Source organism: Ptychodera flava, chromosome 17 (genome assembly GCF_041260155.1).
Source record: "Ptychodera flava strain L36383 chromosome 17, AS_Pfla_20210202, whole genome shotgun sequence".
In the NCBI taxonomy this organism is placed as follows: Eukaryota; Metazoa; Hemichordata; class Enteropneusta; family Ptychoderidae; genus Ptychodera; species Ptychodera flava.
This window is the reverse complement of record NC_091944.1, coordinates 19,222,929-19,249,522: the sequence shown is the minus strand read 5'-3', so window position 1 is coordinate 19,249,522 and position 26,594 is coordinate 19,222,929. Positions and strand designations below refer to the sequence as shown.

The window sequence follows — 26,594 nt, the reverse complement described above, 5'->3', positions numbered from 1 at the left end:
AATGCCGCTACAAAATTACTAATATTAAAATTTGACAGCCTTCTCCAGCCGTCTGCTGGTCCTTCACTGCCCTGTTTTATTCAAAAGATGGTCACTTTTAGTTTGACAAGTTGGCTGGGCCAACTGTCTATTCGCATGCCGCCTTTTAAAGTTGCTATAAATATGCTGCTATAAATACACATATCGTCCGACACTTATGAGTCAAACGGTGATACACATTTCAGATATTTGTTCTCAAGACTTTGGGGATTCCCCCAACAAAATAGCCTTAAATCACTACCATCTCAACTACTCATTATAATAAAGCTTTTTCATATCTCTCCTTTCATGGTAAATTTGATTTGATTTTACCTTTGTCTTGCAACATTGATTTTTATTGCGTACAAAAACTGCAAAATCAGATGTAAATACTAATATTGCGCCACTTAATACAGTTTTCATTCAAACAAGATCCAGGGATACAGACAGACGACCATGATGTACATATACATGTAATTATGTCTCAATCAGAGAACCTATGAAAGACAGGCACACACTTCTTTTTACCATTCTCAATCTTACGTCAAATAGTAGGTTGTGTTACTAACCTGTACTAGGGTTCAATGCTGCTTCAAAAAAGACGTCACAATGTTTTTCATTACTTCAATGCAAACAGCAAGAATTATTTTCACACATGGAAAAAGGTAGGTATCATCAAGGCATGGTCATAATAAACGTTAGGATGCTCAACTTCTGATAAATGACGATAATTCCTTTCCTCCTTTCTTCCACTCTCTGATTCAAAATCTGGCATGCCATGCAGAATTAATCCCGTGCGAAAGTGGCCAGGTTGCCCCAACAAATTGCAAGGTAGTGTTGTTGCCAAAACTGCCTGATACTGACTTAGAAGTTCAATCAATGTAATAGCCCTCATGCAAAATCTTCAAGAATTTAGCTATCTTGGACAATCCTTGTACAAAGTCCATCTCGCTTGTATGATATTCAGGCAAGGCATATATAGATTATGTATTAAAGGATGTGTAAGCCTTGTACAAAGTCCATAATATGAGATTACCAGTGAACTGGCAAAATGTTACATCATGACATGATACTGACAGATTTTGATTGGATAACATGTTTTGCCATTCGTAGTTTTCCTTATTTATTGAAATATTCTGTCTTTGATAACACAGGATGGAATGACTGAAAAGACAATTACATTCTAAGAAAAAAACATTTTCTACTCAGTAATTGTTCACCCTTCATCCAGTAATATTCATGAACCTGTAGTTGCAGCAAATTATTTACTCATAAAAAATGTATTCAGAAATATAACAAACTGACTGTCATGCTACAGAAATATTTTCAGGTCTTTTTGTTATATTTTGGACAGGGGTATTTTAATATGGAACAATACTTTAAGGCAAAACTTCAGATTACAAATGTTAATGGTTACTACACCATTGAAATTTGAAGCAGAATCTGATTCAGAAGGCGAGTTAGAAAATCGCCTTACAAACATTGCAAGTCTTTTCAAAGTCAATATCGGCTGTAACATAGCAAAGGTATCTTATTTCTAACAAGCACAGCGGCTTCTCTTCAGTTTCAAAACAAAAAGATGACAAAAAATATTGATTAATTCAGGAAGCATAAAGCCTGGTAGGAAAATATAAAAGTGGCTCTAAAAATCCTTGAATGAAATTCCAATGCCATATGGTGTTTTCCTACCCTTGTATTTTGCGTGGGAATACCATATGTGTTTTTCCTCATGTTGAAATTAGAGAACAGAGACCTTGTTATCATTTTTTTCTTTTCCATTCACAATAAATTGTAGAAAATCGAATGACTTCATCATCGAAACTGACAGCCCTTGGGTTTTCTTCACCGCTGCATCACCATGAGATATGGTCTTGCATCTGTCATAAATATAACTACCATTAATGAAATTCCCCTTTTCTGAAGATCAAAGATTTCTCTCTTGGTGATACTGGAAGAAACACAATATCCATGCACTTGTCACATCCATCCCAGACTATTTATCAGTCGTAATATTTTATGGATTCATAAATTTATAATAATAAAGTTGCTGAGACTTTATACTGTACTTCATACTGAACATCACTCGCATTTACTGCCAAATACTAGCAGACATTAATTGAAAGACCAGCTGCTGACCAAGAGGGCTACATTGTACCACGCAGATTGAATTATGGGAACAGGTGGGCCAAATCTGTACGACTGTGTCCAGGATCTATCCTACTTTCACTTGCATGCTGACAGCAACAAGACAACAACAGGATTTATGAAAACACAAGGTGTCATTTTCACAGCTTTAAATAGTAACAGAACACTTTTTACATGTTCACCATAACAACTGCAACCTATACACAGAAAGCAGAAAAAAAAGATTCTCCACCAGGCCTACATTGAAAAAGTATGGCAGAATTGGTCAAGCTAAAGACACATAAATGGTAAAAGGCAGGAATTGAAAAGTACAAAAATGCAAGTTTGTTCACAAATTGAACAAATCTGATCAAGGTTATTAAGTTCCAACAGCTACAAATAATATATCAAATGGACCAGGCTTTAGATAAGCTGATTGACAGCAGATCACAAAAATAAATGAATGATGAAAGACAGACAGTGACAAAAACCAACTCAATAGATAGATTTTTTTTATGTCACTGACAGGAGAATGAAAATAGGGGGAGACATGCTTAAATAGCTATGAGAGTAAGCGAGTCTACAAACTTCTGCAAAGTTTGCCTGAGACTCAACCCTGAATTAAAAGTACATCTGACAGCTACATAACAAGATAATGCGCAGTTAAATTACAAAAGATTCAATCTGTGAAATTACATTTATTTGACTGCACGAATTAAACTATACTTTGCAAGGTCTTGCTTCTTTCATAAACATCACACTCGAAATATTTGACTTCAATCTGAAGGTCCAAACGTCAAACTCTTACAAAATTGACAACCTAATTGAGGTTCACACAAAAGCTTGCCTGCCATGATTTGCCCTCTTCTCGAAATTGATTTTTTTTTAGGTGGAACAGTCAAGATATTCTTTTACATTATAAATGTGACTGGAAATTGATGGGTCACGCCATGGATACAAGACTGTCAAATATTTTGATTAAAATCATTTTGATGTACCCTGGAGAATAATGAAGGCTTATTTGCATATGGTTTCGACCTCAATATGAACATTCTAACTGCGACCAATATGCCAATGTTCTATAAAGATATCACTTGAAACAGTCAACAAGGACTGTTGAATATTCATGAGTATCGGAATGCCACCATTTCACACAGGCGTGATTCCAAACACTGATGTTACGTGTTCTTGATAATTTCAAAACCATCAAATCACCGTCAAGGTTGACAACTGGGTTTTTTTAATGAATGCTACACAGCAAAAGGATATTTATTAAACAATGAGATCAATCTGTAACCAAATAAGAATTATTTAATTACATGTACAATATTAAAGCTACATGTAAAATGTATACAGAGATCATTCAAGGACCATCCACTAGATGTCCAGAGAAAAAGAACACTACGGATTGGATCAACCTATAATTAAAGAAGAACGATGCAATTATATTATTATGATATGGTCCACACTGAGGACATTCCAGGGCCTGTCCAGTATGTTCACAGAAAAAGGATATAGAAATTACATCCATTAATTATAAGGCTATACAGAGGACATTCACGGTCCTTTCACAGAAAAAGGATACAAAACTTATATCAATTAATTATTGTTATAAAGACGACATCCAAGGTCCATCTAGTATGTCAAACTTTGTATCCTTTCGTTTGATAAAATCTCTGTACAAAAGTTCAGTGATAACTGTTTAGTTCGTTAAACTATTTTAACTAAAACCCATAAAAATGATACTTTTTTCATCTTAACTTTGGCATAATTGAAGGTATGTTCCCTGGTCATTTCAACTCAAACCATCTGCTCCTATATCACTTTTAATCCTGATGAAAAACAATATATTATTTTTATAAATTGGGAAGCTATTGCAAGATGGCCTCTGAAAAAATAGTACAACTTACCAGCGCCTATCCTAGCTTTTCCTTCACTGTTTTTAACATTCATATGTTGCTGCCAGCTGTTCTAGAAGTTCTATTTTTCATCTGATGTAGTAACTTTTTTTATCTGAGGACCACGCCTAAATATCGGTCAGTTGACAGGTAAAAGAACTGAATGAAATTACTGGCCAGTGTGCAATAAAAGTTTTCCTATTGGCCCTGAGCCGTATGGAATCTAATCATACATGCACACTTAATTAGAATTTGAAGATGAAGCGTCAATATATTATAAGTATTTTTCCGACATCAATATAACAATGTATATTCTATCAAGTTGCTCTGATTCAAAATATATTGTGGAAGGAAGAATTAATTCTATTACTTCTTTTCACAGAGTGTCACACATTTTTGACTTCAGCATCCTATAGATCTCGATCTTCGTTTTCTGCAGTGCCCCCGATTCCCAGAGCCAAGAGTTGAGGATATGATTGCAAAGGCACACAGGGATCCAATAAAGAAACTGAAGAAGTCCAGTGGAAACTCAGTCTTAACCCTTTGAGCGCCAAAGTCAATTTTTGTCACCCTTATAAAATATACCTAAGTCAATTTTTGTCAGATTTTTGCCAAAGTTTTGATAAAAAACTGTGACCAATGAAATGTTGAGTTCATTTCGTCCAAAATTATCAGAAAAATTAGAGAAAAGTTCATAAAACTTGGTAAAATGTTGCACTGAAATTTTGGTGAGAAAAAATACAGCACTCAAAGGATTAAAGGACAGTGGCAAAAAGTGGCATAATATTATGTTTGAGACAGTGCACTCACTGCATTCCCTGGTGGAATACCTCATATATATGATTTTTAATGACTCGTAAACGTAAGTTTAAACAAAAAAGTTTCTGTTAAAAATCGTTAAATATTCAGAATAAAACGTCACATTGGCAGTAATTCAAATTCTAAATTCACTTAAAAACCAACTGAAATTACATTTCAGTCAGGTGACCCATTCAGGTGAGATGTGGAGCGATTTCTTTATTATGCAGTTGCCATGACTACACAGTTCTTTGCAATGTCGTCTCAACAGATATTGATCTGCAAAGCTGGTTAAATTTAATGTTTTTCGAGAGTGAGTTGATGGTTTTAACGGCACAAGCACACTACAACAGCCCTAAAGAGTTCCAACTTTCTCAGATAAATTTGAATTGTGGTAAATTTACACATTTTTTGAAAATGTACAAAAAGACTTTTCAATGACATAGCGGGTAATGAATTCATCTAGAGGTACAGTGGGTCACATCGGAGGAAAACAATCTTTATGTTTTGTTTTGTAAAACACAGAACATGCTGAATTTCAACAGCAATGACAATGTTGATTAATATAAAGCCTGTCTGACGCAAAAAAAAATTCCTTCTGACCCCCACTATAAGTTAAGGCAACAGCAACAGTCTTTAGAATATACTCAAACTGTATGGAAATATGCTGAAACTGTCCTTATAATCTACATATATGTTCTTCTGTTTAATTTGTATAATCAGATTTATTATTGTAAAACCACATTTCAAGACGTTCGTTTTAATTTCACGCACTCAAAATTTTCAATTGGAATTAATCAACACTCGGTTGTCCATCAGTGAATTATCTCTTCTTTGATAAAATTTCGAAGTCTGATTGCAGGGTAAGCTTGACATGTTACAAAACATTCACACAGAGAGAAAACACAGTATTCACTTCACAACCTGTAAATTGCTGAATTGCTGTCTGAAGATTCCAACAAACCAAACAAGGTTGGACTATTTTCACTTTTTTCTTTGTGGGTTCCCCCGCTAAAAAGCCTGTACTTAAAATAAATTATTACTACTGCAATAATTAATGTATACAGGTATCTGTAACATGTACGCCTTGAAAGAAGTTGGCATAACCTGATACCAAATGTGTCATGACAGCTACCAAGAAAGCACTCATTTTATTGCCCACTGATGTGAATACACAGTGTCTGCCGCCGAGCTCTTTCTTTCCAGCAAATACTCACTGAATATTCATATGTCGAGGACAGAAAATGAGCATAGAAAATGAGCAATCTATGGCTATTAGAACGCACTCTCCAATGAAAACCTTACAAATCCTCAGGGTGACAACATGCTTTGAAACGTCATTCATCTCCTGCGTCATAACGCATTCAACATATCATTTTCCGCCGCCTCCGAAGAGTCATTTCATTTTTTTTTTCTTTCAATTTTTCCGGCGCAGAAGTGTTGCCTCCCAAGGCTTACCTTGATGACTATGAAATTTCAATTCATTGCTCAAAACACCTCGGCACCAGCCTTTTTAACTTTGAATCTACGGCAGATGTCATTATCTTCCCAATTTCCCTGCATTCAGAGAACCCTTCATTATCATATATAATAATCATATTGAATTTTTCATTTCCACTTATGTTTGGACCTATCTTCGGGCAGACCAGACCTCTCTATAATCTTTATAATGAGTTTTCTGTGGCATCTAGTTTGTTATCTATATAATATTTTCTTTTCCCTGATGATATTATTCTGTACTTCAAGTTATGTTTATTTATAATTACCTTAGCGTAATTCCTTTTTTTCTATGTTTTGCATTATGCACCTATCAATGTTTTCATCATGGGAGGTGGGGGGGGGATGGGCCTGACAGGGGAATATGAGACATTTTTATTTCCATGTCAAAGTCCCCACCCACAAGCTACAAAACTATGTCAAATACCTAAGGGTGGGGGAAATAGAGGCTACATGTAAATAATTTAGGATTTGATATCAGTCAAAATTATAAAACTACGATTTTGAGACATTGTCAAATTTCCCCTCGTTGCAATCAACAGAATACATTCATTAAAAATTCTATTCTCAAAATGTATCTTGTCCAATATAAATTAAATTTTCTAAATGATAATAGTGGTCACATTACATACCCTATGAAACTATGGAAATGCTCTCCCAAAAGGCTTTGATATTATTTTGTTACCGTCTCTCTGGGAAGGGCCTGATATTGGCTATATTTTCTAGAAGGGTGTTTACATTTCATTGAAGTGGAAGTTAATTCCCTAAACACAGCCTATGTATCCCCCGTTCCACATAAGGTATGCTGTACATATATATTCACTTAAGGTTTTAATACATGTAATTCTGCATGCTGTGAGCATGGGGTGGGGGGAGGGGGGGTGTTGAACCCTGCCATGGTGTTGGATGATTGTACAAACAAGAGATGCTGTATTGTCAGTCCGGGGATAACTATTTGCAATTTTTCTGTGTTGGCTTTGAATTCATGATTATTTGCAGGTAAAAAATACCTTGTATCTCACAGCAGTGGCCATTCAATGACAGATCCTGTCAGAGATGGCAATGATAACAACCAAAGGGGGGTACAATTCAGGAGGCGTTTCCGCTGATTACACTTAATGGTATCGATGACATGATTGATGAGATGAAGGTGATAATGATCATGATTCTCTGACCTTTGACCTCAAATGCTAGCCCATGCATTCAAAGCTTTCAACTCAATAACAACAACTTGACAAGATCAATTAGGATGTGCTATAATATTTTAAGAGCAGTGGTTAGAATACTGACATGCAAGACTATTTTTTTATTTTGTATTTCATGCATGTTTTGTCTACAATTCAATTTTTTTTCAAGAAATCAAATTATTTTATTCAAACTTATAATCCCCTTCCCATCATGAATCTTTATGAGTGTCAGATTAACAATTTGTGATTTTTTATTCATAATTTGAAGGGAAATTGAGGTTACAATGTCATTCTAAATGAAAGGTTTGTTTTGAGTACTATAAACAAAAGCGAGTGGGAACTGATGCATTTATATATTACAACGTTTGTTGGTGCAAGTTTGCAGTTTCCTGTTTAATGTATATGTCTGGAAAAAAGCAAAATATAGCCCCAAAATTGACTGTGATTGTTTAAAAGGGCCAGTAATGCTAATTTTTGATGATTTTTTTCACTGTTTTTTGTTTTTAATGTCAACCATAATTTCTTGATCGTCTCCAAAATGCATGTTGAGATACACAGTATTCAGCTTGTCAACTCAGCCTGTTAATGTGTAAACTGCAATGTTAATGGTGAAAGAATTCTGGTCCGGACTAGAATTCAAATGTAAACAATAAAAATGCATTTAACACGTATAGGTGCTATGATGACAAGTTAACATTCTTTGGGGAGTAGAATAGGAACTTGCAATTGATGTACAAAGTAAAAACAAAGAAAAATCATCAAAAGTTAACATTACTGGCCCTCGATCCTGAGGTTCACTATAAGTTGAACTGAGGTCGAGACCCCTCCCTCTCCTGAAAACAAATTTTCTGATTGGACCATTGCAACAATCTGAGATGCTCCCCACTATCTATACTACTTACAAGTTAATCCTTGGCCCAAACTGATTAAAAAGTTTTGAAATCAATGAATAAACCAGCAAAGGTACGCATAAGCCTTTCAAGACATTGTATGCCAGAAAGTTAACTACAAGGAACATCTGGTGATATTTCTCACCAATTGTCCTAAGGTAAACATATTGTCAATGTTGTATCAAGAGTTAATATGCATTGACAGAAAATATGTACGCATACGCGGTAAAAACATGCTCAGCAAACATGATGGAAAATGTTCCTCCGCCACTCTTCTACCAGCAGATTTCAGTGTACACCGCACTGTGATTAAACACACAGTAATGTGGCAGAATTCCACACTCTTGTCAAACCAACTGCACCGGGCTATAGAGAACATAAACCCTCAGTAAAACTCATCAGTTGTAAAATTAATAGCTTGAGCAAACTCTGTATATTTGTGGGCAAACAATATGCGGTACAAAAGGGTATGAACTGTGTAATTCCAAACATGCTTGTATTCGCTCATTCTCTTTATGATACAGTCTCTCACAAAGCTTACTGTAATCCTATTCAAATTTGATTTTTAATACAGTGAACATATGTGACCCATTGCCATATATTCAGGGGGGTTGTCAAATAAAATTTCTACATTATTATAACTTTGGTCTTTTTTAAATATATCTGGTTAATATCTGATGAACCTCATTCGATTGTAACCATGGAAAAATTCAAGAAAACTCACAGTTTCCACAATTGAAGTTACACTTTATTACTTAAATTTCGTGATAATTGCAGGAAAGAGATAATCCCCGGTGGTCTGGGATGTGACCCAGCAAGGTCATAAAACTCCTTGTGTATTTTTTGAAAAATGATACTACGATCAGATAAATGACTCCACCCACTTACATGTATAGTTGTTGCTGGTGAAAGATGACACCCGAACACAAAGTCAGCCTAAAAGCCACACTGGGTGCAGGTACAAGAATAAACTTCAAATTCTTTATGTGATCTGCCATGACACTGTATGTAAATATCATAACCAGTGGCTTTGGAATGACTAAAATGTCTTGAAGCTGAACATGCACATAGACAACATAAAACATGACTTTCCTCTTTTCTTGTTTTAGGAACGCGAAAAAGACACGGGTCATTCTGAACTAATTTGCTATAGCAATGAATTATACCTCAAACGTGAAGTCTAGCAATGTTTTGCATCAATAAAAATTCTATCAGATTGTCAGATACAACTTGTATTTTGCTTACTTTTCGACTTTAAGCAAAACAAGCCACTTAATCCTGAAATAGATCACCTCAACTGAGAAAAAATATATGTGTATCCTTTTCTCCTAATAAATTATTTGTGATGTTAAACATACAGCACTGATCATTATATAGAGATATATGATGAGCAGACTGAAGTACAAAACCGTTGCTCAATACACATGAAAGTAACTGAAATTCAAAATTGTCAATTATAAACTTAATAACCTGCGTTTAAGTCTAAGAGGAAAAATAAAATTTTAAACTTTCAGAAAAACAAATCAGTGGAAATTTCTTTTACTCCAGGGGTTTCCAAACGAGTTTACACGAGTAGCAGACGAGAAAAGAAATATTGTAAAAATTTGAGTGCCCGAAAAAATGTCCCTGAAGCATATTCGCTGAAATTTATACGGACAGTTACAACCGATAATATATACAGTATACACTATCAATATATTTCACAGCACAGCTACAAATACCATTTTACCTTCCATTACTAACTATTGTTGACCAGTCAGTCTCACCTCGTTTTATAATTGTGCACTATTTTCAAATAGTAATTATACCTGACAATATGGATGGCAATTTTCAATCATCCGAATGAAAAGATGAGGGCAAAACCTTGGTTCTTTCTAATTGGCAATTATGAGATACCCGCTAAGGTCACACAACCACATAATTTTCCAATTAATTTCTTTATTATTTTCATCGAAGTAATCAGCCGTGAAACAAAAAAATTTTTTTCTCGTTTTATACATAAAGACTTGAAACGCAGTTGTCACGACAACATGAAACACATAAATTTCAAATTTCATAAGACTTGGAATTTTATTTTAATTGCTTTAATCAATTAGAAATTATTCCTACTCTGTTGTTCAAGTATTTGTTTTCAAAATTAATTGTACACACAAGAAACACCCCTGATAACTTATGTATTGTTAAAGTGAGGCCATTTTAAGAAAATTCTTTGTTTGCCATCCTTTGATTTTTGAAAATACCTACCAGCCAGCCAGCGAAAAGAACAAACGTAGACAAAAAGCAAGTATATTAACATAAGCTCAATTTTTATTTGGTTTCTGTTAGTAATATAATATTTTTATTTGTAATAGTGTTAACACAGTGTTTGTTCTTAATTTTCTCAGAAAACCTATCAGCACACAGATGGCAAACGAAGACTTTTATTTAAAGCGCCTGACAATAAATATTTCATGCAAATGATGCAGTTTGATCTATGGATGAATGCTTTAAAGCATGAAACCTGATACCACATGGATATGCTACTCAGTCATTTCAAATTTCAGTCGAGTCAAACATGTACAAATGACGGGTGTTTACCGTATGTGAATATTAACACCAACACGTGTCAAAAATAGCCACCGGCCCCTTCATATATCAAGAAAATGGTGTGGTATAAAGCATACTTCTGTTTAATGTATTATGTATCTTGATATTGATAGATTGAATTTGCCCAAACTTTCCAAAAGGAAACTTTTAACCCTCCTTCAAAATCGATACCAAAAATCAGGGGTCACTGCGCAGATTTTGATACTATGCAAATTACCTTAAATTGACTGATTTTTGAAATTCAAAATGGCCATCACCTTCATTAACTCTATGGGTAAAAAATAAAGTTTTTGATTTTTGCAAAAGTGAGATAATGAACATTTTCTTCAATCCAAGAGCTTCAAAATGAGCCCGTACAAGCGGTACATCCACGCAACATTGTGCAAGCAACCTAAACAGCTCATATAACACCGATGTGTTATGTCTAGAATAACTATTTGTGACACATGTGTTGATGAAGAAGGTGGAAATCTTTGGTAGGTCATTTCAGGATAGTCTGACAAAAAAAAAGGCAAAAATAGCTGCAAAAATACACAATTGAAGATTTCATCATACTTTGAACATATCACATTAAGATAATCCCTGAGAACAAGTCAATAAAAGCTATCAGATGAATAATTTTTTTTGAGAAACCATTTTTTTTACCAAAAATGCCAAAATTTCCCCAAAAATACAAAATTGCAGATTTGATGATTATGTCAAAACATCATAAATAAGATGACCCCTAGGAACCTGTATAACCAAATATCAAAGCTATTGAATGAGTACTTTTTGAGTAACAAATTTTTTGATCAAAAATTGCAAAAATTGCCAAAATACAAATATGCAAATATCAACATGATTGAACAAACCTACATGTAACTGAGGTCACCCAAACTGAACTGTATATCAAATTTCAAAGCAATTGGACATGCAGTTCCAGGGTAGAAGGCAATTGTTGACGGATATTCAGACGATGAAGGACAGACGGATACCAACAGAAAATCAGCCTATGTGGTAACGTTCCACGTCATTGACAGTAGAGCTAAAAAACCCTGAAGATCTGTCCCTGTCTCCCTTATTAAATGCCATTTGTAATATCACAACTGCAACCATAGATACCCAGCAGGCTAGGAACATTTATAGGAGTATGGCATTACACTGGCACATTTCCATCTGTGAACTTGTGAAAGAGGAAGACAACATCTGTCACCAGACACTGTGCCAGATGTAATCTGAAAGAAAAGAGACCGACTGACTCGATGTCTCCTGAATTTTCTGCCACTTTGTTGATTCTTTTCACCTGCTGTGTGATACTGGTTTTAATAAATCCCCCCATGATTATTGACAAACCTATTAGCCCATATGTTTTGGATGTGGAATGACACAGACTTGGGGGCCTGGTGTAGAGGTCATTCAGTACTCGGCAGCTAACAGTTTGAAAACAGGCAGAGGGTGAAGGAGTCAAATTATAAGGTGATTAATGTATCACATATCGGAAAACTTTAGGCAATGCACATATACATGTAAATGTCACAAATACGTTTCTCTTCATTTGTAGCGAACTATGTATAAGGGCAAATGTATTAAATGAGAAAGAAAACCATAAAATGAAACCGTATGTGGTTGAATGAGGGTATTTGTGGCTTTAGACCATATATGTACAAAGTCATCAGGTGAACTATTTACAAAAGTATCGATTATAGTATTAGTCATAGCGGTGGGACTGACTGATTAAAGAAATATTCTGTTCTTAAGATATATACCACATGATTAAAATTTTTTTGAGGAACCATGAGGACAAAGTGAAAAGAGAGGAGGGTGACTGAGTCAGATAAAAAATATGATTCATACAACATGACTCAACCAAACTGACCGACAACACAAACAGTTTGAATCAAATATGATGATTTCAAAAGAGAAAAACATTATAATGATAGCAAGTCTTCCATACCAAGGCTTTTTGAAAAGTACAGTGAGTCATAAATGCACTCTATCGACAACAACAAAGAAAATTGCCAACTTCAAATACAGTGATTCAGATCACGTGCTGTGTACATTGTATATACCATATAAAGCTGGTAAAATTTATATTGAATCGAATGTATGAATAAAGCAGATAAAAACAAACAATGAAGTCCTTCCTTTCAAAAGCACTTACTGTACTGTACACTAGAGCTTTCTTCTTCGTAGATTTCCTTCTCATATAAAGGTATCTGGTACAAACATCAATACCTGCCATTGATGACATACCGTATCATTCATGTACACAAGTAAATCATTTAGCAAAACTTAGCTAACAGAATTAATGAGGAGCCAATGATATAAAATGTCCATCTTTTTATTTGTTTTATTAATAAGCAATATTCCTGCAAAACTACGCCGATGTACTGTACATATTATGTACATTGGGACTCAATATCACTGATGACAAAGGAAATGTGAAAAAAAGTAGTCTAACCTGTTCACCCCCAATTCCCTGTAGAAAGGTCCACACTCACCATTGATAACAATGGGTTTGGGCCATACCATGGTGGTGAAAGGGTTAAATACCTTTTTTTATAATACTGTAGGGCAGAGTGCACCTCAGGAACCAATATTCTGCTGCCTTTTTGATCTATCACTTGTTGGGGGATTATTTTAAAGCTCTTGGAATAAATAAAGCTTTCATCAGTTTGTAAATTAGTGAAAATAGAAAACAAATTTGTCCTCATTGAATTAGCACAGGGTTTTGCCAACATTTGGAATTTCAAGTGTGAATAGAAACTCCAGCTTTAAGGAGTAGTTTGAAGTTTCCTTACGGGAAGTTTGAGCAAAAGTTGTAGTCTCTCAAATTTTTAGGCATGTGCTGTCTTAATCAGCATTTAGAAGATGAATATGGAAAATTTAAAACCTCTTTTCCAAATCACTTGTGACATTCGCCAGAAGGTGGAATCTACAACTACAATACACTGGGGCGGCAGAAAAAAAATTACATCAACACATTAAAGAGTTACACAGGCGAAATATTAATAAAGAGCATGATCGCGTTACACCACAATGGCTATTTAGAATTAAAACAACTAGTGTCAGTGTGTGACCCCATAAGGTATTTCACACAGCACGCTAATCAGGTACCTGCATCATTTCAAAAGCAGAATGTCAATAATGGTGGTGTTCGGCAACACAAATAAAAGACATCATTGTTTTCTGCTATATCCCATCAAAATGTCAAGGGCATGATTGCTTTTGAAACAATACTATGTATCACTATAAGGTGAACAACGATGTCAATTAACCCTTTGAGCGCCAAATCCATTTTTGTCACCATTACAAAATATACCCCATTCAAATTTTTTCAAATTTTTGCCGAAATTTTGATGAAAAACTGTAGCTTATTAATGGTGATATCCATTTGCTCCAAAATTATCAAAACAAATGCAGAAAAATTCATAAAAATTGGTATGTAAATTGCATTTAAATTTTGGTGGGAAAAATTACAGCACTTAAAGTTTATAAAGCAAACATACAATGTTGGTTATGAATTTTTTTTCGGGATACTTTTGATGGTTTTTGTTGAAACAGACCTGAGAAGCACAATGAATTGCCGCAAATGTTATGGTACAGTACCAGTAGTTAAATCCTGTTCATAAATTTTGTTATAGTCAGCATCCATTCTGAAAGTTAATTCATCCATGGATCATGCGCAGTGCATATATATATATTAAAAACAAAATAGACAGAACAGCACATATGGACTGTGCCCGATCCTGTTAGCTTCATCCAAGAGCTAGGATTTTGCGGCTTAATAACTCAAACACAGGAGATTCACTGATTAAAAAATGCGCCCATCGTCAGATGAAGCATACAGTAAATTCCAAATTTCATTACAATTGAAAATGCAAACTGATCATGCAGGGGCGATGCATGCAGCTTGTATGTGAATATTTCATTATGCAGAAATATTTGCGGTGTCTCACTCAATACAATTATATACAATATAAATACATTAATAAGATGCATATGATTACAGTCCTGAACATTCAAAATTTCATATAAAAGCATTACACAGAGTAGTCTGTATGGCTACATCATCTCAACTGATTCACTCTCTGTGTGGGCTTACTAATGCATGAAGTGACCTATATTCACAATAATATTGAAGTGCTCTCTTGTCTGATTAGGAATTGGGACTGATTAATTGAGCAGTTTTTTCACACCAAAAAAGCAGATTTTACCTATAGCAAATTAAGTGTTTGATGTAACAGATTCCTGTGTGTTAATTAAATCTGCATGCCACAATAATGATCTTATCAAAATTTACCTGTAACTGGAACGGTAAATTATAAATGCATATACTGTGATGATAATGTACATGTATGCACAACCATACACACAAATCAACTCAGACAAATTGCACAAAGGTTGATTGGACATCAACAAGAAGACCGACGAGGAATTTTCAGATTCCTGGCAACACACTGTTATTCCCATATGCTGTTAATTAAAGTGCTGATCAGTTTTGTTGAAAAACATGAAATCGGTACAAAAGAGAAATCCACATGCTAATTTACCCCACTGGACTAACAAGCCTGCTATCGTATATTCTAGAAAATATGTGAACTACAAATGTTTTGTCAGTGAATCCTATTCGTCATTTTCAAGAAGAGAAGAAAGCAAATTAAGATACTGACACCAAGCGGAGATGAAAAATACAATAATACAATTATATACAATAATATTTAGTCACAATTCAAATTTTGGTTCAAAAAATGCATTTGGTAACAGTGCATGTGTTAATTATCCCAGACCTAATCATGACTATTGCTCACCGCTGAAACGCCAGTGATGTTGTTTGTGAATATGTTGATATTCTGCATACATTGTATGCACTCAAATAGTAAATGCTGTCATTTGTTTTGGCAAAAAAAGCAAAATAATACCATAGTAATATAATATTATCATAAATTTATTTTCATAATCATAAATTTAATTAGATTGATCATTGTTTCATATAAAATACAATTGGTCCAAAACTTGAGAGAGAACATTTAGTCCTCATTAAATTGCAACTGTTTACATTCATTTAGACTACATTCAGACTGACGACTTTGCGTCGGCCCAGGTCCCGACCAGGGCCGGGGCCGACGTAAAAAACCAATGGGACACGCTGAGTCGGCCCTGGGCCGACTCAGTTTGGTCCCGGTTAGAAGGGGGGGTTCAGGGCCGACTCAGGGCCGACGCAAAATTAGTCCGACGCAAATCGCCAGTGTGGACACGTTACGTCGGCCCTGGTCCCAGTTGACCAGGCCTCCGCTATGGATCGAAGTTGAACTAGTCACACTATTCGCACAAAACAAACGACGTTTGAAACTAAAGTTTACACCTATCGAAAGTTTTCAATCCAGTCTTTACATTTTAATATCATCCCATGTACGCTGAACTTCCCACCAACCTTTGTTCCGCAAACGAGACCATGTCATTCGATTCCACAGTGCACGTAATAGACTAGAGAGGCATGTCAAAAATGCCGCGCACTGGTTATTTCTCCACCGCGGTCTTATATATACCATATGCTCATCCAATAAATGGTGAAGATCTCTCGATGATTAAAAGGGTGAGTGGTAGTCATATTTGCCCTTCTTGTGCGTAAAAACACAGGAAAATCATGAACAGTAGAAACAGCGTGCCATATTCAAATGCGCCATTTTGAACTTTGACAGGTCAGAGGTCACAAAGGAAGGTAAAGTTACGTCGGCCCTAATTCTGGTACCGGTAAGTGTGGACACGGACCAAATTTAATCCCAAAAGGACAATTATTTTGCGTCGGCCCAAATTTCAGTTGGGTTGCCAATGTGAACAAGATATTTGACTACATTTTACACACAGTTTACGCATATTTTACATAAAGTTGGCTACACTTTTCTAACAATTGGAAAGTAGCAAGATATAGTTGTAATTTTTTTTTCTTGAAATGTAGTGGAATCTGATAGCTGTTTCAGCCAATTACTGAGCTGGGCTGTAGCACAGAACTTAAGCAGTATATCAGTTCAATACAAAATATACTGCCGATATGATAATTTGTCCTAAAAATTAATGTTTCCATTTTCTGTTCGATGAAACAAGCAGATTGGCAAGTTTCAAAACTGTTACGTACACACATCTTGATGGAAATGTAATTACATGTAATTGAAGAATGTTATAAGGTTTGTTGTTATGCAATCTGCATGTTTGAATTAATCCGGGAGCTTTAGTCAAATCAACGTTATGACGGCTCACGTGAACAATACAGTTCAATTAATCAACACAAATCGCTTAAATCAAGCAGTTCAACAGTTCAGAAGACCCAGAGTGGAGCAGAAATTGGAAGCTACACCATCTATGAAAACAGGAAATTCAGATCTTCAATCCATTATGCTACTTTTAAGAAACAGCGATCCCTTAACGACTATCCTTTGTCAATTTCGGGATCGATCAATTCAATTATGTTTAATATTCATTTTTGTCCTGCCCCAGGTGTATTCAGAATTTATGTATATTAATGAAAAAAACATCAATACAATATGTCTCAGCAGTTCTCATCTTGTTCAGAACTTTTTATGATGTGTGACATTTCAACAAGTTATGAGAACCTTCTGCATGATGTGATGAATACATGTATTACAAATTATCTGGAAAAATAGGAAAATGTATTTCAACAGCAATAATTTTCAACTTAACGGGAATACAGATGCTGGGTAAAATGCTTCAAAATACAAAGATTAATGTCCATGGTTTTTTAACAATTCATAGTGATGAGCATTTTTGTCGAGCACACTGTACTTTGTAATGATATCAACACCATTCATCTATTTATTTCCCTATATATTTAATATTTAATATTTTCATATATTTGCAGTTTTTAATTTGCGTACACATTTCTTCATTTTTCTTCAAGTATATAAATTACAAAACCAATGTTTGCAATTTTAAATGTACAAACAGTATCTATGTCCATTTTACATATTGTTTCCTCTCATGAATAATTGATGAGCTATCGGCAAAAAAAAATATGTGTACATGTACAGCTAAAAAATGCTGTGGTCTCTCCGAGAAAAATACATATTTTGAATTAGCCTAAATACTGAAATATCAACTCTCTCTTGGGAATATTGGAGAAAAATATTAAAACTGACAAAAAATCTAATTGAGTCTCTGTGAAATGATTGTAACAAACTATACGGTTTCTAAAAACAATTACAATGCATAATGTTTGGAAATTACTTCTAGAGGAGATTATGGCTCATTCAACATCAGCAGCACTAGATTTTGAGAGTACCAGTGTGGCTTGATTGTCATTTCTGATGAAATAAAGTACCCGCAAATTGCACTGTCATTGAGAACCCAAATTATGTAAGTTTGATCAGGAAATTAAAGTTTATATCGTAGGCTCGAACTGTGTATGACCTGATCCGAAAATGACCCCAATCACAAAATTGCCCATAGTACACTTGTGTTCAATACCAGTAATTTTTCAAACTGAAATTGCATGTGATTTTTTGGGGAAAATTTTATCTTCTCCTGACAAGTATGTATAAGTAAATGTATGTATATAAAGGTACTATGTATAAAGGAATATATCAATTAATCTGTTGATATTGAATCATAAAATGATGCATGATAATTTTTGAAAAACACTTCATGCAGCTGAATTTTAACTGAAAAAACATATTGATCAGAAAAAAATATTTGATACCACAACCTTCATACCTGGGCAAATGAAATGATAGATGGGGTCCAAAGATCATGAAAATGAGAAGCATAATTTTCAGGATTATCTCATTTCAAGCATACAGCAGAACGGGATTAAAGAAATGTCTTATCTACTGCCCAGGATTAAAGGATGAATCTGTAATTCCACCTTGAATGTCAGGAGTTCCTTGCTACTAAGATTTTGGTTAGGCTACAGACCTTTGGATTTCACTCAATCATTATCTTAAAGACGGCAAGCCTTTAAGGTAATACCCTTTCAGACGTGACCCCTTGAACATTGAAAAGATGAGGTCTTCAGCCAGATTACCCAATATATTCCGCTGACTGAGACTTTGTTGAAACAAGAGAGACGAATAAGTGATTGGATATCTTTAAGCAATATGAGAAAGAATAATCCTTCCTTATTATCAGTATTCAAAATGTCAAATTGCCAAAGATGTTAAAAGGTGAACTGCAACGACTTCCAAAGCAAATGTGGGCTTATCCCTTATCATGCATAATTTATGATAATGCTTTTACGACAACTTAATATTAAAATTGCGGTGAGGCTGATGTTAACATGCAAAGGCCTCTCTACACCATCATTTTAGGCAGCACAACTTTAACGACAAATCTTCACAGGAAAAAGTGAATGAGCAATTCCAATTTTTCGTTAATGTTGCATTTAAGATAGGAAATTCAAAAGCCCTACAATTGCTTCAAAAAGCTGAAAGTGCTTAAAAGGTTCCAAACATGTTCTGACGCACCACATTTGTGCTGCTAAATGAATTCTGGAGGTCAAAACTATAATTTGGCAGAGGAGTATGCTCCATATGCCAGTGGAAGGAGAATGTTGCGTTAATTTTTAGAAATGATTAAATTGGTTTCCCCAGGGATCTGTGACAGCCCATTGATGCATACAACCACTAAACGCTAAAAAAAAATTATGTTAAACAGCACAAGCTTCTTCGGCAAAGGAAGAGAAGGACAGTATAATAACCTCACATACATGTTCTCTGTACGGTTGCGATTTTCTTCACCAATGACGATATGATGTTCGCCATACTAGCCACTGTCTGCCTGCCTAAATTGCTGATCATTATTTTTTAGACATAAATGCAGCATATTTCTAATTATACAACCTATACGAGTATTTTCATGGTTGAGTATACATGTACATGTGACTTAAAAAAACACAACACCGAAACTTGCTTCAGAAAACACCATTAGCAGAAAGAAAACTGTCATATTACAAAGATGTGAAAATTATTACATGTATTTTCAGTTTAATCACCAGATAATATTTCAATTAAGATGACAATGGTTAAATCTGACTATCACATGAGAGTAAAAATAATGACATCTGTGTTCTTGAGCAACATGTTAATTAATCTTGCTCAGCAAGTTGTAATTGGTGGTTGACACTGAAATTGACAACTTCATATAATGCATTCAGTTATTCAAGACACACGTCAGATAAACTATACAATATTTCTGCTTGACTGCTTCAAGCATTATTGAAGAGTATCGCTGAGGAGAGGTACTTCATCATAATCACTTATTTTCAATTGAATTTGGACTGTTTCTGTTTCAATGAATGTTATTATTTTAGGGGGAAGAAAAGCCAATGATCCGGCATTTTTGTCTTGTTTCAACACTGCGTCAAGAAATAGTTGTTACGCAAAATGAGGCCTCCATCGCCGTCGCTACAAGAGTCTGGGTGATATTCCATCAGTGCTCGCTCAACCATCTCGCACACGCAAAGACGTAAAGAAAGATGGGTCGTGTATTTGCACAAAAATTCATAATTTATAGGAGCTTTTGACCCGGTCTATCAACTGTGGAGTATTGTGAGTGTATTAATGTGCTTGTTAACGAGGGAAAATAAACAGACTGGAAGAACAGTACAACTCCTCAAACAGATAAATGAGCCTTGTGTGACAACATAGGAGCTTTTCGGTGAAATAATACGCCGGGTGATTTCATTGATATGTACATATACAGGGACACGATACAAACTCATATATTTTTCAAATTGGGGATAATAAAATATAAGTGGGGTGGAATAAACTGATATAAGATCATAATTTAAGTTCCTTTTGCAAATACATGGAGCTAATAAGAAATTCCAGTCACATTGAAAAATTCATGACAGCAAAACTGTCACATTTTTTTTTCATAAAAGGATCTAGCCTATTACAACTGTCAGCTTTTTGATTTGTAACTTTCAATTGCTATGGGCTGAAGGGGAATATTCTCAATTTTTTTGGAAAGAGAAATTTTGTGTTTAATGAACAACGGTCAATTCTGGACTTTGGCCAAGATGACTGCAAGACTCTCTGCGAAGACCATCACTGCCAACCCAAGAGTCGAACAGAAAGTTAGCTAAATGGTACTCATCCTACAAGCTTCAACTACCATAAAAGTCATGAAAAAAGGTGTAAAAGTACAAATGACTAAGTTTCATTGATGCAAACAATGCCTAGCATAAATTACGGATGTGCAATGAGTCTGATTTCATCAGTCAAAGAGGCAAATTACATGAGTAATCCCTTTAATTGAATAGCTGCGACTTTAAATTACTTTTTTACGTAATTAATTTCTGATTACATAAATATATCATATACAAACATGAGGGCACATTGGCACTGACTGACTATACTTGACAATAGATGGCTGGGTCTTTCACTATATGTTGACAATGTCATTTGACTGAAATGCACTTACAAACGATGCAGCCAAAAACCAAACAAGAAAACCAGATCCTGCTACGTCACTTACAATTTCAAACAATTTAGCTGCAAAAATTGAGCATTTACTTTCAACACTCTTCCATGTTTTCATCATTTCACAAGCTATTCTCACCATATGTACAGCACTATTTATTACTTTAACCATTGTGATATCCAGCAATGTATTTGTCATATGCATTGTTTCTTCACATCATTGGTTTTTATACCTACCGTAAAAACCCTATCAATTCAAGAAAAAAATAATTACGATTTTAAATATTTGAATTACTAGAAAATAAACAATTCCAAAATAATTTTAATGGTCGAATTATTAGGGATTTCAACATTTTTAACAGTTCATAAGCGATATGCTTACATCTTGAATGATTGAAACATATTTGGTGAATTTCCTGAAGTCTTGACCGAGACATTCTGTGCTGTACATTGTATTGTTCTATGTATTTTATCAAAAATAAAATGTTCAAAACAGCTTGTCATGATTGGTTGGTTGAATTATTAGAGATTGAAAAAGTCCCAATGTCCATCTGTGGTCAAATTGATTAGGGTAAAATAAATTACATTTTGAGAAAAAGGATGGTTGAAATTGATAGAGTGGTTGAATTAATAGGGTTTTTACGGTAATCAAGCATGTAACATCAATGTCCTCATTTTTTAATTGTTGTGACCAGATGATAACAAAGCAAATACCAGCATTGCTCAAACAAAAATGTTTCTAAAATTTACTCAAGCATTTTGAAAAATTTGCTCATACACATAATTATGCATTTTTTTTTAAACTACATTTTCTAAGAAATGTTCATGAAAAATAGTGCATTTAAATTACGGTCAGAAAATGCTTAAAACTCAGTACCATTAAACCCTATGCTCACAAATACATAATAAAAAAAGGAATGAAAATTTTATTTCATCGTTCTATGTGACAGAGTGCTGTCTATGAATATAGTTTTTTTTGTCCACATCTTCACTCCCATTTCCATGGTTACAATGATATATTGACAGTATAATCAATTTCAGATTTCTCTGACATTTGCAGACTACACCAGTTTTTTTTGTACGCTCTCCATTTTCACGAAAACATACTTCGATATATTAAAGGTTTTATACAGAGCAGATTCCTGGAACAGAAGAGAATTTTATAAAAGAAATTCTTGACAGATAACTTCAAAAAACTACACATTCTACAATTAAAGACAAACAATTACCAGGTACCTTTAAATTTTTTGTTCAGGAGTCAAATATTTTTGTCAGGCAATTTCATAAGCATTTATAGCAACTGGTTTCAAAGAACACAGCCATTCTTCAATAATTTATGAAAGCTGGATGAGCAGTAAAACACGAATATGAACTACCCACTGTTTATTTTGGAACTGATACCAATGAATTCTTATTTATACAAGATAAAAGCCACTGATGGTGGATTTCTCAAATGGGAAATTAATTGGCGATACAGTACACAAAGACTCAATACTGGGGATCCACAGCATGTCAACAATAATTTGAGGACACAGTTGGGGTAAATGCTTGAGTCCCTACAAAACGCGAATGGTTTTATGGAATTAGCACTGTATACATTCATGTACTGAAGACCGATGGGTATGATTTACGCATGTATTTTGAATTTTCATCGGCCACTGAGGAATTCCAAACTCTGAAGGAGGTGAAGAGGTACAAATTGCATTTAAAAAACCATACTGATGTCGTCATGGCAACAAAGTCATGATTCAGTTTCTTGCCTATGTACATACATAAACAAACATAACAATGTTCAAGTGTACTGTATATGTACAGTATACTTAAATTATGAATTGAGCAGAAATTAGATCCTTATAGCTTATCTGTAGTTGATTAGGTTTGCTCTGGACAAGTGGTAACTGCTTGGTTGGTAAAGTTGGGCTTGAATGAGGGAAGGCAACTATCTTGCACCCAGATGGGGCGACTTGGTCCTGCAATATACCCTTTATTGATCGTCTTTTTGATGATCATCATCTTCAAGGCCACATCATGTGATAGCTTACATGGAGGACAACTACAAGAATAATTCTCATCGCGAAATTTAGTTCTTGTCTCTGATACCTTTGGTTGCTGAATGAATTTGTACTGAATATTTTACTGGAAAATATATTAGAAAAATCTGTTTGACATTAGAAAACACAATATTATGATCAAATTTTTTCTGGTAAAGTATATTCAAGAATAGCATCTACGCTACACTAGGAAAAAAATAACTGCATTTGTGAAATGTATGGACTTTGATGCTAAGAGTTATTTCCCGTCTTTCGTTAAATCTTCGTGGCTCGGTTACTCACATTTTCTGTGTCTTGACAAGTCCAATCCACTACTTCAAGGGGTTTCGTTTAATTTAGGGATATCTGCGCAAGACAGCGGTATTTCAATCTACAGCTCTCTTGACACGTACCTGAACACTCCAGGGAGGGTGGGGATTTTCCATGATTTTCCGAAAAAACACTGCGGAAGGTGCTAAATAAATATTCCTTCTCAGGGGGCGTTAAAATCTAAAAATCTGCCAAGCTATACAGGACAGACATATTACTGTCAGGTCTCTGTTCACTTTTTCGTTTGAAGTATTATGTTGGAACATCAATTTTGTAATTCTATTTATTCAATCCCTTCATTTTTACAACTGCTTATTTGAGTAATCATCTTTGTCATGCCAATGACATTACTAGACCCGGTGTCTTGATTTCAATTGGCGATATATGTATATTTGATTGCTGACACACCAACCGCGACTGACAACTCAAGAGCGATATCATCGAAGAGATTATCATAAAGCCATCAATTATACAATGCGTCATCAAACAAACAATATGTCACTTCTTCTGGGGGCCTTCTCTTTTGACTTTTGGCAAAATAATTAAAGAAACACTTTGAAAAATGATGTATCTCAATATTTCTTTTCTTTATTTTTTCTCACTGTCTATGCTTTTCTACATGTTTATTATTCAGTATGTCCTGTGTTATGACAAACCAAAGACTAGTAAAATAAACATTTATTGTAGGTGTCAGCTAGGCAAGCAGAGAGATGTAATATGTATCCCTAACTTTGTTACAATTTATCTTTATATCTGCTACAATGTATCTCTAAATCTGCTACAATCTGACTGCAACAATGTATCTCTATGTCTGTAACAATGTATCTTTGTCTGCAACAATGTATCTCTACTACATCTGCTACCATGTCTACTAAAAGCAACTGTTCAGTGACAACGTAAAATTCTCCACATAATGTATGACATCTAGAACTGTACTTTCATTTACTTGACATTTTTACTATATTTTAACTTCTAATAATTATGATTACTAATAATTAACTTTGATGCAATTTATCTTTATATCTGCAACAATGCATCTCTAAATCTGCTACAATCTATCTGATGCAACAAAATGTATCTCCGTCTGCAACATTGTATCTCTATATCTGTGGTCATGTCTACTACAAGGAACTGGTAATAAGGTGAAATTCTCATCATGCATGATATCTCGGACTGTAATTCCATTTATTTGACATTTTCCCTATTTTTAAAACTTCTCACAATTTTGAATATTAATTATTATAAAAAGAGAAAAAGGTGAAATTTAAAATATGGTAATGTTTAATAGTTCTTAGTATAGATGTTTTTCTGTGGATTTTAATGTATTTAAATGCGTTCTTGGTCCATAAACATCTCAATTTTTTACAGCAAAACTGGATAGCATGAGAACTTCATATGAAGGACGGCACTAAGAAATATAAACCCTTACTACTTGATATTAATATACTATGAGCAACCAAAGTTCACTATCTTGAAAGTAAAGCACAAGTTCATAACCATCAAAATACTAAAATTGAAAATATTAAAAGGCATATATGGTCACTGAATTTTAGGAAATGGCTTTCAACTATTACAGTCATTCACAACCACTGAACAGTCATTGCCATGCTAATTATCATAACTTAATGTCATCGTTATTATTACATGTTTGGCCTAGTTAGTTATCCAGCCGATACAAATTTACGACAAGCAATTCTGTTCACAGAAAGAGATTTTCTGTAATATCAAGACAAAATTACTTCTCAATTAATGCAGCGCACTCTCTCTCTCTCTCTCTCTCTCTCTCTCTCTGCATTTTAGAATCTTTGCACCACACCATAGCCCTCCTTGTGGCCAGTATACTATAGCATACATGCAAAAAATGCATTCAATTTTCTTCAACAAGCTGAAATAGATTTTACACCATGCTGAGCTCAGTTGTGCTGTATTGTTCAATTTATACACTGTTAAAAACAATTCAAATTTCTCTATGATAACTGTGATGCCGGCAGCCTCTCAGCAAAATATCTTGTTGTTATCAACACTATGCTGCAAAACAACAAGCAATGTTTTCCAAACACAATTATATGGTAAAACTTGCGTCTGAAACTAATTTTGCCTATTCAAATGTTCATGTTTTGCAATTTCAATTTATAACCATTTCCCATTAAAATTAGGCTCCCTTTTTAGTTTAATAGGCATCGCCTGGCTCCCGCTTCACAAACACGATTATGTCATGAATTACGCATTCGCCGCAGGTGATCGGAGACATCTTGCGCAAAAGGGTACAAAATATTACAGGCATAAAAATGTATTCTGTAATTTTCTCCCCCGTTGAGCCTGCAACGAAGCGACGTGCACGACACGGAATCAGACGTCGGCTTAGAATCTACAGACGGCTGGGGACAAACTGAATCCGTGGCCGGCCGCGACGCGCGAGCTTGTTTCAAAAGCAGGGACAGTGAGCTGAATAAAAAAATTGCAAGTAAACATACATATTTTGAACAGTATTGAGCATTTGTTTGGCCGTTTAGATGTGGCTGATGAGGTAGCTCTTTGTATGTATTTATGATCAATGAGTTTATTCCACTAACAGTATTAATATCGGCTGGATTCGATCGTTGGCCAGAAGCATATAATGTATTTTTTACCTTTAAAAAAAACCGATCACGCAATTAGCTTTTCGGTGGAAAATTCACCAACATGTATATCGAGATCTGTAGCGTGGATATGACTTTCACAAGCCCTGGAAATTCTTATGCTCGACAACACAAAAACATGATATGGCTATATCTAACTAATTTGGTACCCGCTATCTCTCCCCACTTATGATCGCATTTGA

General features: G+C 34.7%; 1 protein-coding gene across 13 annotated transcripts in view; it reads right to left on the bottom strand.

Annotated features, from left to right (window-relative positions):
- The window catches only part of LOC139115703 (potassium voltage-gated channel subfamily KQT member 1-like), a 348,427-nt gene that overhangs the window by 128,524 nt on the left and 193,309 nt on the right, over positions 1–26,594 (bottom strand). The window lies entirely within an intron of this gene.